Raw genomic sequence first — 16,123 nt, 5'->3', positions numbered from 1 at the left:
AACAAACTCTTCAACAAGGTACATAGACAAAACTGACCATCATAATAGCTCAAGTCAACCCTTCAATTCTATGCACAAGAATTCCTTCAATTCTGTCCATAAGAGGTCTACAACTAGGTCTTTGCATGGTCTCCAAGAGGTCTGAATATTGACCTCATTATTAGCCTCAAATTTATCACAAAATAAGGTATTACAAACCTTTGTATTACCCACAAAGAGTAGATTCAATCCTTCACATAAGAAAAGGCAGAGGTGCCACAAAAATTCCGCATGAGCCACAGAAGAGGAGTCACAAAACTTTCATGAGTGACAAAAATTTTGCATGCACCACAAATGACTCGCATATCATAAAAGAACAATGTCACAGAGGACCTTGCATATCATAAATAAGCTCACATGAAAAGATAATAATGCCATAAAATTTTCTCACATACTTCAAAGGACAATGCCACAAGTCGACAAGGTTCCACAATATATAAGAGCCATAGGTTTGCAAGGTTCCATAGTAGATAATGAACCTCAGATCTGCACAAAACATAGACACCGGAGATGATCCAAATATGGACAGAAATGAGAGTGAATAGGCTCAATATATACTTATTCTTCCACGCAAAAAGATGCATTGCTTGGGTAGGCCGACATGTTCTAGAAGGGGTCAACTTGAGAAAATTGAGGTCGACTTGGTCAATACATAAAGTCATAATTTCTCCTTCACTATGTTAATGAAAATATCGACCGAAGCTACCAATTTTTCAACATTTCACTCCCCTTAGGCATGTACTGAGCATAATTCCCTCTTAAATTCATCATCATAAGACATAAATCTCCATAAATTTCCATCATATCTAGCCCATCTTGTCCAACAAATCTAGGTGAAAATTCATGCCTTTCTCTAGACTACTCATGATTGAATCCACTTGAAATGAATGCACCTTACACCTAGATACACGATTGTTTGGTTTGTCCACTTGCAAGAAGTGGCTACCTAATGAAGGGCCCAAATAGGACTCATGGCTTCTCTCAAGCCCATATTGGGAGAACCACCGATCTAATGTTGTTTGGGTCATAGGTGGGAAGGTTAGGGTCGTCAAGACATATCCCCTTTCCCATTTCCAAACTAAACCCCCTTTGTTCATCTTCACACCAATGTTTTCCATATGAGCAACCACCAAATTATTCATTCTTAGGACATGAAAGTATCGTTTCACGTATATTTTATTATAAAGGCCTTGATTTCAGCAAAAGATATTCCTCAAACTTGAATCTAGGGGGAGAGATGTTGAATAGAGATGAAATATCAAAGAAGAAGAATCCCCTAATATGGTCACTTCTTGGACTTTTAGATTGACCAGTTAAAACAATCCTTAGTATAGACAATATGCATCTACAATGTTATTTGAGGCAATGCCTAATCCCCAAGCAAACGCCCCACCCCCGCGCCACCCCCCCCCCCCCCCCCCCCCCCCCTCCCCCTGAGGTCCTACCACCCCTACATATCAACTCCATATTAATAATTGAATAATGTACACATTTTCCCTTACAATGGAAAGTGAAAGTTATAAGATTTTTTTAATTTCAATTATTTTATCTATAAAGATGATATAAAATTATTTTATATGGGCATTGAAATATTTTATTTATTTATGGTTGACAATAAGGTCTTATATATATATATATATATATATAATAGAAAACAATTTCATTTTTTATTTTTTATTTACTTCTGATTACTTTATCTCTCCATATAAAATTGATGTAAAATTAACTGGAAATTGGAGTATTGTATTATGGTCGACATTGTAATATGTTTTTGTTATTACTATTTTTTAATTTGTTGATATAAGTTTTATTTTATTATGTTTAAATGTAACTTTCTGTGGCATACTTTTATTACTTATTACTTTTCATTATTACTTTCTTAATTGAAATGACATTATGTTTTATTATTATTATTTTTTGGTTTAACACTTCACTAAACATCTCCCCCATATTTGGTTATAAAGCACCTCTTGATGCAATTATAATGATTTATACTTACGTCAAGATTTTGTTTCACATTATTACTCCTTTCATAAATTGTTTTTTTGTTAAAATAATCTTATATAGGTATTATAAATAGTTTATAACACATTACCTATACCAAAAGCATTATCATTTCAAAATTTAACTTTTAAATGTGATTGCTCAAGTGGAATATTTGTCCTCATGCCACACATACACAAGCTCTTTAATTTGGCAATGAAGCAAGGCTTCCATAAGCCTTTGACTTAGAGCCTTGTTGTGCCTATCTTTAAGAGTGGGGATAAAATCATTCCCTCCAATTATAGTACCATTATGATTAGCCGCATTTTAACGAAGTTGTATGTGCTTATTTTGGAAAATAAGATTAGCCTTTGGCTTGAAAGCCATGATAAAAGAATTAAAGGCCAAGTTGGGTTTAGGAAAAATCATTCAATCATAGACCATTTTGTTAGTCTTAGGATAATTGCAAAGGAATGCCACAATAATATAACTGATATATTTTTTTTGTTTTGTTGACTTTAGAAAAACTTTTGACATTTTTCCTAGAACAAAGCTATCGAAGAGGCTTAAAGAGATAATGGGTCCTCTTGAGTTGAGGGTTGTTGAGACAAGTCTATACGAGTGTAACAACCCTGGTTAAAAATCCATGTAATAAAGTTAATAAAGGAAAAATAAGACCAAGGTCATGGGACACGTATTCCACACTAAATTTTGGGCAAAAACATAGTGATGAGAATCACTTGTGATTAATAAATGGCTATGGAAATTGGCAAAGGCATTGGTAGAGGCAAAGAGGCATTAATTAGCATTTTATTTATGAAAATAATGGAAAATAGGAGAAAATTAAGGTGAAAGGTCACATAATTGCATGTGAGAAAAAATGGAGAAAAATGAAGAAAATAGAGACCTCAATCATAAAAAGGCTTCTGAGGATCATTTCACAACCTTTTGTTAGTTTTATCTTGGAGCTCTCTTCTATTCTTTCTCTCATACTCTTGCACATTTAGAGTTTTCTTGGAGCACTCTTGGAGGATTGTGGCATACCTTGGATTTGGAGAAAGGAGGCAAAGGAAAAGCAGGAAAACGCAAGAGGACAACGGGATCAACAACTACATTGGGTTTTCTTTGTAGGTACCAAGTTGCATGTATGGTTTCCTTGCTATTTTTGGCATGCATTGTGTATGCATGCACTTATTTGGTTATGATTTGTCATTAGCATGGAGTATTGCCTGGATTTTCAGTGGTTTTGCCTAGCCTTTCCATTTGCTAGATAGCCATGGTTGTGGGTTTTCCCATTTGTTTCTGATTGGTGCTCATGTTCCTTATGGTTGTGGGTTGAGTTATTAGTTCCTAGAGCCTTGGTTGGAAAAATGCTTTGGAAGTCCTGGAACAACTTGGGTTGAGTTATTAGTCCTGGAAGCCTTGGTTGGACAAACACTCTGGAGCTCTTGGTGGGTTGAATTACTAGTCTTGGAGCCTTGTTTGGACAAACGCTTTGGAGCCATGCGGCAACTATGGGTTGATTTACTAGTCTTGGAGCCGAGTTGAAACAAATTCTCTAGAGCCCTAGACTGCTTGGGTAGAGATCGATCTGGGGATGGTTAGTGATCTATGACTGTGAGGTGGAATCATTGGTTGAGGGTTGAGGTGGTTTGGCCTCTGGAAGCCCTGGTTTGGTTTATTCCATGAGATCCCACATTCATGATTGAAATATGGTACAAGGGTGATTGGCTGAAATAAAGATTTGGTTCAGCCCAATCTATGGTCGAGTGGTACATGGAAGTCCTTGACTTAGTTGGATTTACTTAAGAGCTCCTTTCCTCTTGTAATTCATGAGTATTTATACTTTTTATTATGTGGCTTTGATGGTTGTTCGATCATTGTTATTATTCTGATTATATGTTGGTTATAAGCATGGTTTCAAGACAGATTCCAGTTATGTCCCTTAACATATTTTGATTGGTAAATGAATGGTTATTGAATGCATGAACTCAGAGATGTTTTTATAGATATTATGAGAGGGAATCAAACCTTCTTAATGATTGTTAGATAAGTATGAGACCCATATGTTTAGATATGCATTTATGACATATAGATTGCATGTTCACAATGTGTTTGACAAAATGTTTGTCATGGTTAGGCCTAGTTAGGTTAAGTTGGTGTCTACGTTTTGTGTTAATGGCTTTGTCCTAGTGTCATTTATCTTTCTGGAAAGTTCTATCAAGTTCTTGGTAGAGTACTGGATTCTAACCCTGAAAAAGTGGCTCAGATTATGAGGTCGCATGCACAAAATTGGGAATTCTATACTGTAATCGTTGGGAGGCAGGGTTATCCATGCAACTAGAGGGTTACATTCGTTGGCTTTCCTTATTATGCAAGCGACTGAGAGTCTAGATCACTAAAAAGGAAAGTTAGCTCAGGGTTTGGGCACCTGGAGTGGCTATTCAACTCATGTGGGTCATGTAGCTCCTAAGGAAGGTTAGTAAAGTTTTGGTTAGTTGATTCTACTTCCTTAACTGTACCTAGGAGGTTGAGTCATATCATAGTAACTCTTTGTCACATATTTACCCAAGTGGACCGGTGAACTTAGTTAAGTGTGGGAGGATGGCGTTACAATGAGATTGTTATTGCCACTCTTAAGACCACTGAGGGTTGGTCAGAAGAAAGTAAATGCAATATTGGAATCAAATAAGGGTGTCCTTATCCCCTACCCTTTTTGGCATATACAATTGATAAGCTAGAAGAGTGTTTGGAATTTGCAGGTTGTGTTGGCCTCACACTCACTGGCATGGTCATAAATCTTCTCCTTTATGTTGATGCTATTGTTCTTTTAGCAAGGATCCATTACGATCTTGGTGAGAAACTTAGAATCCTTCAATATTTCTACTACAATATGGATTCATGACTATTAACACCAACAAAACTAAAGTTATGATAATTAAATCCAAAAATATCACCTATGATAATTTCATTTATGAAAATAGCTCCTTGGAGGAAGTTCTTTCATACAAAAATTTGGGAATCGATTTCCATCATAAGCTCAATTATAGTTATAGCATTGAGAAAAGGATAAATGGAAGTCGAAAAACTTATTATGGGCTTGAAAACAATTGTAAGTTGACATATCTTTAGATTTGTGATTAAAAAAACACTCCTCTTTGAGGATCTTGTCACTTGTGTGATCCTAAAAGGGTTGAAGTTGAAAAGAAATTTCTCTTAGATTGTCCATTTTATATTCACATTTAATCTAGTTTTCAAAATATTTGTCACACTACCAACCTTTTTGACCTTTTAACTCAACAAAATTATGCAATTAGATAAAATTTCAGCGTAAAAGTGGCCTCTTAAGGAAAAATAATAAAATAAGAGTTATGAATTTTGGAGGGAAAAGAAGAAAACTATTTTTTTAATTGTATTTTTGACTTATTTACTTATAAGATTACTCAAATTTCAAGTGTAGATACTCGTTGGATGCGGAATTAAATTCCGCATCGAACGAGTTCCCATTATGCATAATTTTTTAGTGTATATTCAATATTTATCAATGTGGGTCCTCTCAAAAGTATGCATAATGGATACTCATGGGATGTGGAATTTAATTCTGCATCCAACGAGTGCCTACACTTGAAATTTGAGTAAACCTATAAGGAGATAAACAATAAATATAATTAAAAAAAAATTTAGTTTTTCTTCTTTTTTTTCCAAAATATTTACATGTACCTCTTTTTTAATTTAAAGGATTTTGATTGGTTTACACACTATGACATGGAAATTATATAAAATTTTCATGGGCACTTTTAGGCTGAAATTTCCTCTAATACGATAATCTGAGAACGCTTCTCTCACTTCTTTTTTAGCATAGAAATAAAATGTTCAAGAATTTTGATTAATCTCTTACCCCTTTAAGATTCAATGGACAATAAAAGTCTTAATGGACATGAACAAACATTATTGTCATCATCACCATGCTTTGTAGATCATGTTTAACTTGCTATTGACGTTTATGTAACACCATATCTCCTAGATAAAACATTAATATACTAAATAAAATTTGAGGCTTTAACAAAATCGATTATGTAGACATATAGGGTTCTATTTGAAGATGAAATGAAATAGAGAAATAGATGAGGAAATGAAAGTGCAAAATTATTTAAAACATAATATCTAATAATGCAAATGTGAAAAATTACTTTTGAAGCTTAGGATACGTGAAACAAGAAGATAGGAACAACCCAAAGAGTTATGGGAGGAAGGATAATGCCAAGTATGTGAAAATGAGGAGGTAGAAATTGAATAACAATGTTTCCTACATTATAAGACAAACTCACAAATCATGAAGAGGTCGAATTTTCACAAGTTAAGATCTGAAACAAGAAGACAAAAACACAACAAAAAAATCATGGGAGAAAAGCAATACAAGTATATGAAAATTATGTGGTAAAAACTAAATAACAAATTTTCCAACAACATAATAGAAAATTAAGAAGAAATCAAATTACATTTCAAATTTTGGAAATTAATATTAAAAAAAAAACTTACAAATTAAAGATAAATCAAATTTTACATATCAAATAATAAAAATCTACATTTAATAAGGAACCATTAAAAATACAACAAAGTTTATGTACAAAATGATGAGATAACTTTAAAAAAAATTCAAAATATCTTTAATTTTTAATACAAAATAAATTAAAAAATCAATTAAATAAACCAAATCAAATTTTACCATTAATTTTTATAATAATTATTTATTCCAATCACTTAAAAGTATCACTGATTGTAGGAATTTACAAGGTAAGTTCCTCAGACAGAACACCAAAGGACACCGCTCACAAACAGATCAAAGATCAATACACCAGTATTTTGACGTGGTTAAAACCCTCAAAGAGGGAAACAGTCCACGGCCTGAGCCAACGCGGCCACTTCAGGCAATTTATTAATAAAAGAATGAAAATTTACATATGCTTCTCTCATAGACGGATTACCCTACAAATGACCCTCCATGCTCTTTAAATAGAGATCATGGACCAATCGGGTGTTAAGCCACGGATCAAATGTCGGTAATACCGAGGAGAGAATGAACCGTCGGATCACTACATATCGTGACCGTCGGATTGTAAGTTACAAAATGTACATATTAAAGAAACACACTTTACCTAACTCTATACTAGACCAAGTTGTACTTAACTATTTCCTATGTGTCGGAATATCCTAACATCCCCCCTTAAGAACAACTTGGGATAGGATTGAAGGATTTACAAATATGACACAATAGGAGAAGGAAGGAGGCACTAGAGCCTATCCCCCCTTAGTGACAACTTCCTGAATTCCAACCATAAATCGAAGTTTAGTGAACTTCGCCTCTGTGAAAGCCTTTGTAAAGATGTCTGCAACTTGATCATCTGTTGAACAATATTGCACTTCAAGAACATGGTCGTGAATGAGCTTTCTGATGAAGTGCATGTGCAGTTCAATGTGTCTGCTGCGCTGATGTTGGACTGGATCTTTGCATAGCTGAATGGCACTTTGATTATCACACCAAAGTGTAGTCGGATGCTGTTGCTGAAAGCCAAACTCTGACAAGATCTGACGAAGCCACAAGGCTTCTTTACTAGCTTCTACGGCACCAGGGAAAATTTTAAGAACCCCCCCTAAATTTACATGTATAATAAATGGGCGAATCTTCATGGTATATAGGAAAAACGGGAGGCGATTTTATCAATAATATGATATGTATATATAATTTTTTGGCGAATCTCTCACCAGGAATGGCGAATATTTTATTCAATTATAAAATCTTGTGTTTATTGAATACACAAATGAAATCATTGCATTTCTTTAAAATATCTTTTGAAGTCAAAATTACCGAAATTACATATCGATAACCTAGTGGGTGTAGGATAAAATTCACCCGTGCCATTTACAGAAAGCATGAGAAAAAACCTAATACTATATATAAAACCAAGAAAAATTCAAATTCATCACTTCTAGGGACCTCGTAACCAACCTTCTAATACACAAGTACGTTCCTGTTTGCAATTAGAAAAATTACCCAAATTACAATCTGTTTACTCCAGCATATATTGGAAAATTATAGAAGGATGACTAGTGCAATCAATCCATTCCTTTTAGCCCTGGATTTGTTTCAGTTTAAAACAGAAGTATACAAATATACTTGTCCAATGTCTATGCTTTAACCATTCACCTTTAGATGTTTTTACAATATAATTTCCTAAGTCTATTTAATATCTTCATTATCATAAAAACCAACCTATATCCATCTTAACTCCACATCTACCACTCTTAGGGGGATGAAATCTATTTATCCCTATGAGCACTTGGTAGACCCAGAATTAAGATGGATCTAAGATGATAGATTTTCCCTTTAAATAGTCTATGCTCACATGAATACCATGGTATTACCATGGGTCAATACCATGGGTTGTCATAAACCTGGAGCTTAAAAATTACTATTAGTAATTTATAAAAATTAATAAAATTAATAGTTGATTTTTATTTTATTTTTTATTTTAACCAAGCTAAAATGTTTAACATACATTAAATTACAACATCCATTTTTACTCTTGATCGGATCAAATATTTTTTCACTCTATGCTAGTTTGCATATCACGATATTTGATACCTCTCGGGGGTTAGTAGATCCAGAGTAAAGATGGATCTATGCTGGTTTAATCCCCCATTTAAATAGGCTACATTCCAGGTGAATACCATGGGTCAGTACCATGTGCCATTTTTATTTTTATTAATACTAATATTAGGGTTAATAATGTTTTTTTGCATGGTATTAATAACAATCTAGTCCATGGTATTTGTCCCATAGTATTTTGCCCATAGGTTTCACCTAAATATAACGCATTTTTTGAGTGTTCGTAAACATAACGTGACTTATGAAGTAAATATAAAAAAAAAAAATATTTGTTTACCATACCTCTCGTTTATTTATATTTTTATTAATTTACCATACCTCTTCTACAAATATGGTATTTGGCCCATAGGATTCACTTAAATAAAACCTCTTTCTTGAGCCTTCATAAATAGAATGAGGGTTATGGACTAAATATAAAAAGAGGTTTTATTTATTTACCATGCATCTAGTTTATTTATATTTTTATTTATTTACCATACCTTTTGAGTAAGTATAAAAAGATGTTTTATTTATTTACCATACCTCCACTTTACTTATATTTTTATTTGTTTACACCCTTGAATGTATATAAGGTGACTTATGAAGTAAATATAAAAAATGTTTTATTTATTTACCATACCTCTCATTTATTTATATTTTTATTAATTTACCATACCTCTTTTATAAATATGGTATTTGGGCCTTTGGCCCATAGTATTCACTTAAATAAAACTTATTCTTGAAAATGGGCCAATGGATTCACTTAAATAAAACCTATTCTTGAAAATGGGCGAATGGAAGGTTGTAACTCCTAATTTCAAGGGCTAAATTTACCTTTTTTACCCTCTCCCTTAAAATAAGGTGGGCTATTTGAGGTGATTTGTAAAAATGTACTATGATACAAAATATTCGCCCACTAAAAATTTAAAACCCCTTAATTTCGCCAAAGGGCGAACATTTGCCCCTAAAATTTTCTATGTACGGCACCACGATACTCTGCTTCTGCTGAAGAAAGAGAAATGGCACCTTGTTTCTTGTAATCCCATGTAATAGGTCTTGAACCAAGAGTGAACACATAACCTGCAGTATACTTCCGATCATCAGGGTCACCAGCCCAATCGGAATCAGTGAAACCAACCAATAGAGGAGATGCTTCGGCACTGTAATGAATCCCAAACTGAACTGTACCTCAAACATAACGAAGTATTCTTTTAGCTGCTTTCCAATGACTTTCACGTGGGTTTTGCATAAACCGAGCAACAAGGCCAACAACAAAGGAAAGGTCAAGACGAGTATGGGTTAGATACAAAAGTTTTCCTACAAGTTGACGATATAAGGTAGCATCAACTTCAGGAGAAGTACAAGTGACTGAAAGTTTGACTCCAGACTGAAAGGGAGAAGGGTCTGGCTTACAGTCTTCCATGTGAAAATGGTGTAGAATATCACAAGCATACTTGGATTGGGAAAGGGAAATACCTTCCTTGGATTGCAAGACTTGAAGACCAAGAAAATAATGTAAGTGTCCTAAGTCTATCATTTCAAACTTCCTTTTAAGGCTAGACTTCACATGGTTTATAAGGTTGGGATCACTACCAGTCAGGATAAGATCATCAACATAAAGAACAAGAATGATAAGAGACTTGCCCACTTTCTTGGTGTAGACAGTATTGTCAGAATGACACCTAGAAAAGCCATTTTCTAAAAGAAAGTTATCCATTTTGGCATACCAAGCTCGAGGAGCTTGCTTGAGACCATAAAGGGATTTCTTAAGCTGACATACAAGGCTGGAGTCTGTTTGTATAAAGCCAATAGGTTGTTCCATATAGATTTCTTCATGCAAGTCCCCATGTAAGAAGGCGGATTTAACATCCATCTGATGGACTTCCCATTTGAAAGAGGCAGCAAGGGAAAGAACAAGGCGGATAGAGTTCATTTTGGCAACAGGGGAGAAGGTTTCAGTATAGTCAATGCCTTCAACTTGTGAAAAACCCTTAGCAATAAGATGAGCTTTATGTTTATCAACTTTCCCATCTGGTCCATACTTGGTTCTGTAAACCCATTTGCATCTAACAAGTTTTCGTCCCTTTGGTAGAGGAACAAGATCCCATGTATCATTTGCCAATAATGAATGATATTCTTCATTCATAGCTGCTTCCCAATCTGGATGGCCTGAAGCTTCTGCAAAGGTGTCAGGATCATAATTCACTGAAGCTTGAGCCAGTAAAGAAGAGGCTCTCTCGAACTGAGAACGTATACGTCGCTGATCTGTAGGATCACCGGCAAGATCACCTGTTGCATCCCGAGTAGCACGGACCCATTTTGGAAGCTGAGGAGCTGAAGGAGGATCCTGAGAAGGTGGGGGAGGATTTTCATCCTCGCTTTCATCATCTGAAGAAGAAATATTTTCAAAAGTAGAAGAGATAGGGAGAGATGGCACATCCGCCGAACTAGGCTCACAGGCCGATATATTTTCAGCAAACTTTACATCTCTTCTAATGATAACATTTTTGGACTTAAGTGGAATAAGTCTATATCCTTTGACATCTTCAGAATATCCAAAAAAAATACATTTTTCACTCTTAGGTTCTAAAGCTTTATGTTTATCATCTGGAATATGGGCCCATGCTTCACTTCCAAAAACACGAAAGTGACTTACGTCTGGTTTGATTGAGCTCCATGCTTCTTCTGGAGTGATATTCTTTAAAACCTTAGTAGGAGTGCAATTTATTATGTAATTTGCACAGTTAATTGCTTCTGCCCAATAATTAAGACTAAGTCCTTTAGATTGAAGCATATAATTAGCCATTTCCTTTAAGGTGCGATTCTTACTTTCAACTACACCATTTTGTTGTGGAGTATATGGAACAGTATGTTGCATTTGAATTCCATTCTCAGTGCAAAAGTTGATGAATGTGTTTTTAACCTATTCTCCGCCATTATCAGATCTTAGCTTAAGAATTTGATATCCAGATTGTTTTTCAACAAAGGCCTTAAAGGCCAAGAACATGTTAAATACTTCACTCTTGAGTTTTAAGAAGTATACCCAAGTGCGTCTGGAGAAATCATCAATGAAAGTTAAGAAATACTTGTAGCCAGAGAATGAAGCAACTGGAAGTGGACCACATAAATCACTATGCACGAGCTGTAAAGGGGCTAAGGCGTGCCAAGAGGCACGTTTTTCAAAACTGTCCCGATGATGTTTTCCGAGTACACATCTGAAACAAACACCATCTCTGCAAGATACCATTGGAAGACCTGTCATCATATTTTCTTTACATAGATTCTGAAGAGAGCGATAGTTTAAGTGACCAAATCGCTCATGCCAAAGTTTTCTCACTTCATCATTATGAGCAACAAATACTAAGGGAATATTTGATGACCCAAAGTTGTGAAACTTATACAACATTGTAGAATCATCAGCAATGCCAGTAGCTAAAATCTGTCTAGGATCTCGTAGGTCCTTAATTACAACATCGGGAGGTGAAAATTCAACGATTTTACCTTCACCTGAATGGGTTATCTGATATACAGATAGAAGGTTGCAGGATAAGGTTGGAACACATAATACATCATTAAACTGACCATTTTCTAGATGAACAGTTCCAGTCCCTACAACACTAAGAGATCTATCATCACCAACATATATATTTTTGGTGTTTCAATCATTTAAAGAAGAAAACATGGCTTTGTTTTTGGCCATGTGATAAGAAGCTCCAGAATCAATGAGCCACTCATGAGAATGAGAAGAAGAAGATACATTTAGTGCATAGCCAGACCGAGATGCTTGACAACCACATGCAGAAAGTGCCATTCCTGAAGATGAAGTTGAAGTTGAAGATTGCTCCAAATGGATGTTATGCTTCTTCGTTGCTGCTTCCAAGGCTTCCATATTCTTAAAGCATTTGGATTCTAAGTGGCCATCTCGATTACAAAAGTTGCAATGTGTATCAGTCTTCTTCCATTTGTTTTTATTTGTCTTATCATTTTGTTGAAATGATTTTTCATTTTGAGGCGGAAATTGCTTAGGACCCTTGTTTGGTTTAGGACCATTCCTTTTAGGATACGACTTCTTAGGATTCTTTGAATTTGGTTGCTACTGGGTGGCTAACGCTTTCTTAGAAGAGTTTCTAAGATGAAGAAGACCAAGGTGTAAGAGTTTTTCTTGTTCTCTTATTAAAGAATCACAAAAGGAATTAAAGGAAGGGGACTTGTAGGCTTGTCCTTGAGAAATGAAGGCTTCTCTTGTAGAATGGAAGGTGGAAACAAACACAGAATAGGTTGGTCCCAACTTCGTAAGAATGGAGTAGATAAGGCTACTATCTTCTTTCTTAACCTTAACACCTTCCAAGAGAAGTCTAAGGGTCTTGAACTTGGACAAAAAATCTTCAATGCAAGAAAAATTATTGGGGTCTAATGTAAGCAATTCATTTTCAAGTTGATGGGCTTTAAGTTCATTTTTAATTCCAAAGACTTTAGTAATCTGTTTCATTGCTTCATCAGGAGTATCAAGTTCTGCAATATGGAATCTAAGACCTGGAGAAATAGACATCCCTATCAACCCACGTGCTTGGTCTTGCCTATTTTCCCATTTAGCTGCCTTGTCTTCATCTTTCGGTTTGGTCTCTTGGCCTGTGGCTATTCTGTAAAGACCTTTACTTCTAAGTAAATCCACAATGTAGGACCACCATTGGAAGTAGTTGGTGCTGTCAAGAATAACTTGGCATGGACTTTCCATTTAAAAAAAAAACTGAAGCTATAGATGCTGAAACTAAGTGTTGCAATGGAAAGATCTCGAAAAATTAGGCTGTTTCAAAAAAAATGATTCTGAAAATGGCTTCCGGATGAAGAATTATGGCTTTTTGAAGAAAATTTGATGAAGTCGCTGACGAAGTGCGGGAATGTGCGGAAATGAAAAATCCGACCCCACAAAATGGAGACTTGAACCCAAGACCTCTACTCTCATAAATTAGCTTTGCACCAAGTGAGCTATACAAAAAGTTTGAGAGAGAGAGAGAGAGAGAGAGGGTTGATGCTTTGCTTTGCGTGCTTGCTTTGAGAAAGCTCTTTTTCCCTACAAAACAAAAAACACAAAACCCAACACGAACATACAAAAAAAACGAACCTTGCAGCTCGAAGTTAGCTTTAGCCGGAAACTAAATATTTTCAAAAACGAACCTTGCGGCTCGAAATTAGCTTTAGCCGGAAACTAAATAACTGTAAACTGCAAATAAACACTATATACCTCTAGGTCTTAAAAATGACGCAGCTAGGGCTACCGGAAACCTTTTCGCGTGAAACGAAAGGGGTTCCTCACTGGAACAGATGCTCCCAACACAACAGAGCAGTCCTCTCGGCCCGAAAGCAGTCAGAAACAGTAGATCTAGGAAACGGTAGTCGGATGCAGTTCTACCGGCTTTAGATTTGGATCACCAACGGATGCGGCCCTCAAATAGCTCTGATACCATGTAGGAATTTACAGGGTAAGTTCCTCAGACAGAACACCAAAGGACACCACTCACAAACAGATCACATATCAATGCACCAGTATTTGACGTGGTTAAAACCCTCAAAGAGGGAAACAGTCCACGGCTTGAGCCAACGCGACCACTTCAGGCAATTTATTAATAAAAGAATGAAAATTTACATATGCTTCTCTCATAGACGGATTACTCTACAAATGACCCTCCATCCTCTTTAAATAGAGATCATGGACTAATCGGGTGTTAAGCCACGGATCAAGTGTCGGTAATACCGAGGAGAGAATGAACCGTCGGATCACTACATATCGTGACCGTCGGATTGTAAGTTACAAAATGTACATAGTAAAGAAACACACTTTACCTAACTCTATACTAGACCAAGTTGTACTTAACTATTTCCTATGTGTCGGAATATCCTAACACTGATAATATAAATTTTGTTGTGTCATTGAACCACATAACATTTTAAATAAACCAAATCAAATTTTATCATTAATTTTTATAATAATTATTTATTTCAATCACTTAAAAGTATCACTGATAATATAAATTTTGTAGAATTGAGGCTTCTGTGATCTATATCAAGTTTATGAGAGGAGTTTTCGGTGAAAATCACATCATATTTCGTATGCCGACGTGTTTCGAACCAATGAGTGTGGTTCATCATCAAGACGAGTTGAAGAACCAGATCATAGTTGCATGTTAAATAGAGAGAGCAAGTCCTCAAACGGTTAGATTTGACTGGGAAACGACTATATTTGACTAGACAACTAGGTTGTACCAAATACTACTACGAAAGGCTAGGTTTAACTGAGCACCAAAAAGAAGAAATAAAGAGAAGAAAAATTAATTATTTAATTAATTTTTATTTTTTGTTTAATTATAATTATTACCCAATGTTTTGTTGCCCATTGAACCAAATAATAAAAACATTGAACCAAATAACATTTTTACTATTTTAGACTCTATCTCTATCGCATTTTATCCATACATGCTTTTCAAATTAATTCAAGGCTTTTTATAGTATCCACTATAAGATATTGACTTTCTTATAAGTGTTATTTTAGTTGAAATCATTTTTGGGTAGGGGAGTATTTAATTGAAAACTACATTTTATTAATTAAAAGATACTTTCCAAAAAAAAATTGATAAAAATTAGTTTTTTAAATAGTAGATTTTCCCAAGATGAATTAATTCACATTTAAAAAATAACAATCTATAATAACAATTAAATTGTGATAAATTTTATCATATTCCAAAACTAAAAAAATTCTTATATATTTTTAGTATATTTATCTATTTTACTTTAATCATCACAATATATTTTTTCAACATTTTTATTTTTACTTATCAATAATTATCTTTTTACATTTTTTATTTTTACTTATCAATAATTCAAAATGTAGTCCTAGGGTTAGTTCAATTAGTCAAGTTCTCATGGCTAAAACACTTTAGTGATAGGAGGTCACTAATTACTTATCAATAATTATCTTTTTTACATTTTTTTTTTTTACTTATCAATAATTCAAAATGTAGTCCTAGGGTTAGTTCCAATGGTCAAGTTTTCATGGCTAAAACACTTTATAATAGGAGGTCACTAGTCAATTAATGAGGTTGAGAATTAACCCCGTGAAGAGTTTAATCGCACTTCTAATCCTCAACAAAATGCATACATTGGGGTCAATATTTCTTGGAGAGTCAAAATTCTTATTGCTCAGTTAAGGACTAAAAGTATGGAGGAGTGTGGTAGGAAAGCGCATGTATTTTTTGCTCTTATAAAAAAAGTGGAAACAAAAAAACATTTCATTTTAGAATACCTTCAAAAACAAGAAGGAAAATTGTACAGATTTTCTAGCCGTTAGCTCTTGGGATAATCTATCAGCGAAGTATTTGTCTAAGAGCGTTTCTTATGAAGCTTCACAAGAAAAATATCAAATACAAGAACTAAATAAAAAAACCATCTATCCTATAAATA

Source organism: Pinus tabuliformis, chromosome 2_1, assembly GCF_031772625.1.
Source record: "Pinus tabuliformis cultivar Carrire ecotype Pingquan chromosome 2_1, CPIR1, whole genome shotgun sequence".
Taxonomy (NCBI): Eukaryota; Viridiplantae; Streptophyta; class Pinopsida; order Pinales; family Pinaceae; genus Pinus; species Pinus tabuliformis.
This window is presented reverse-complemented; position numbering follows the sequence as displayed.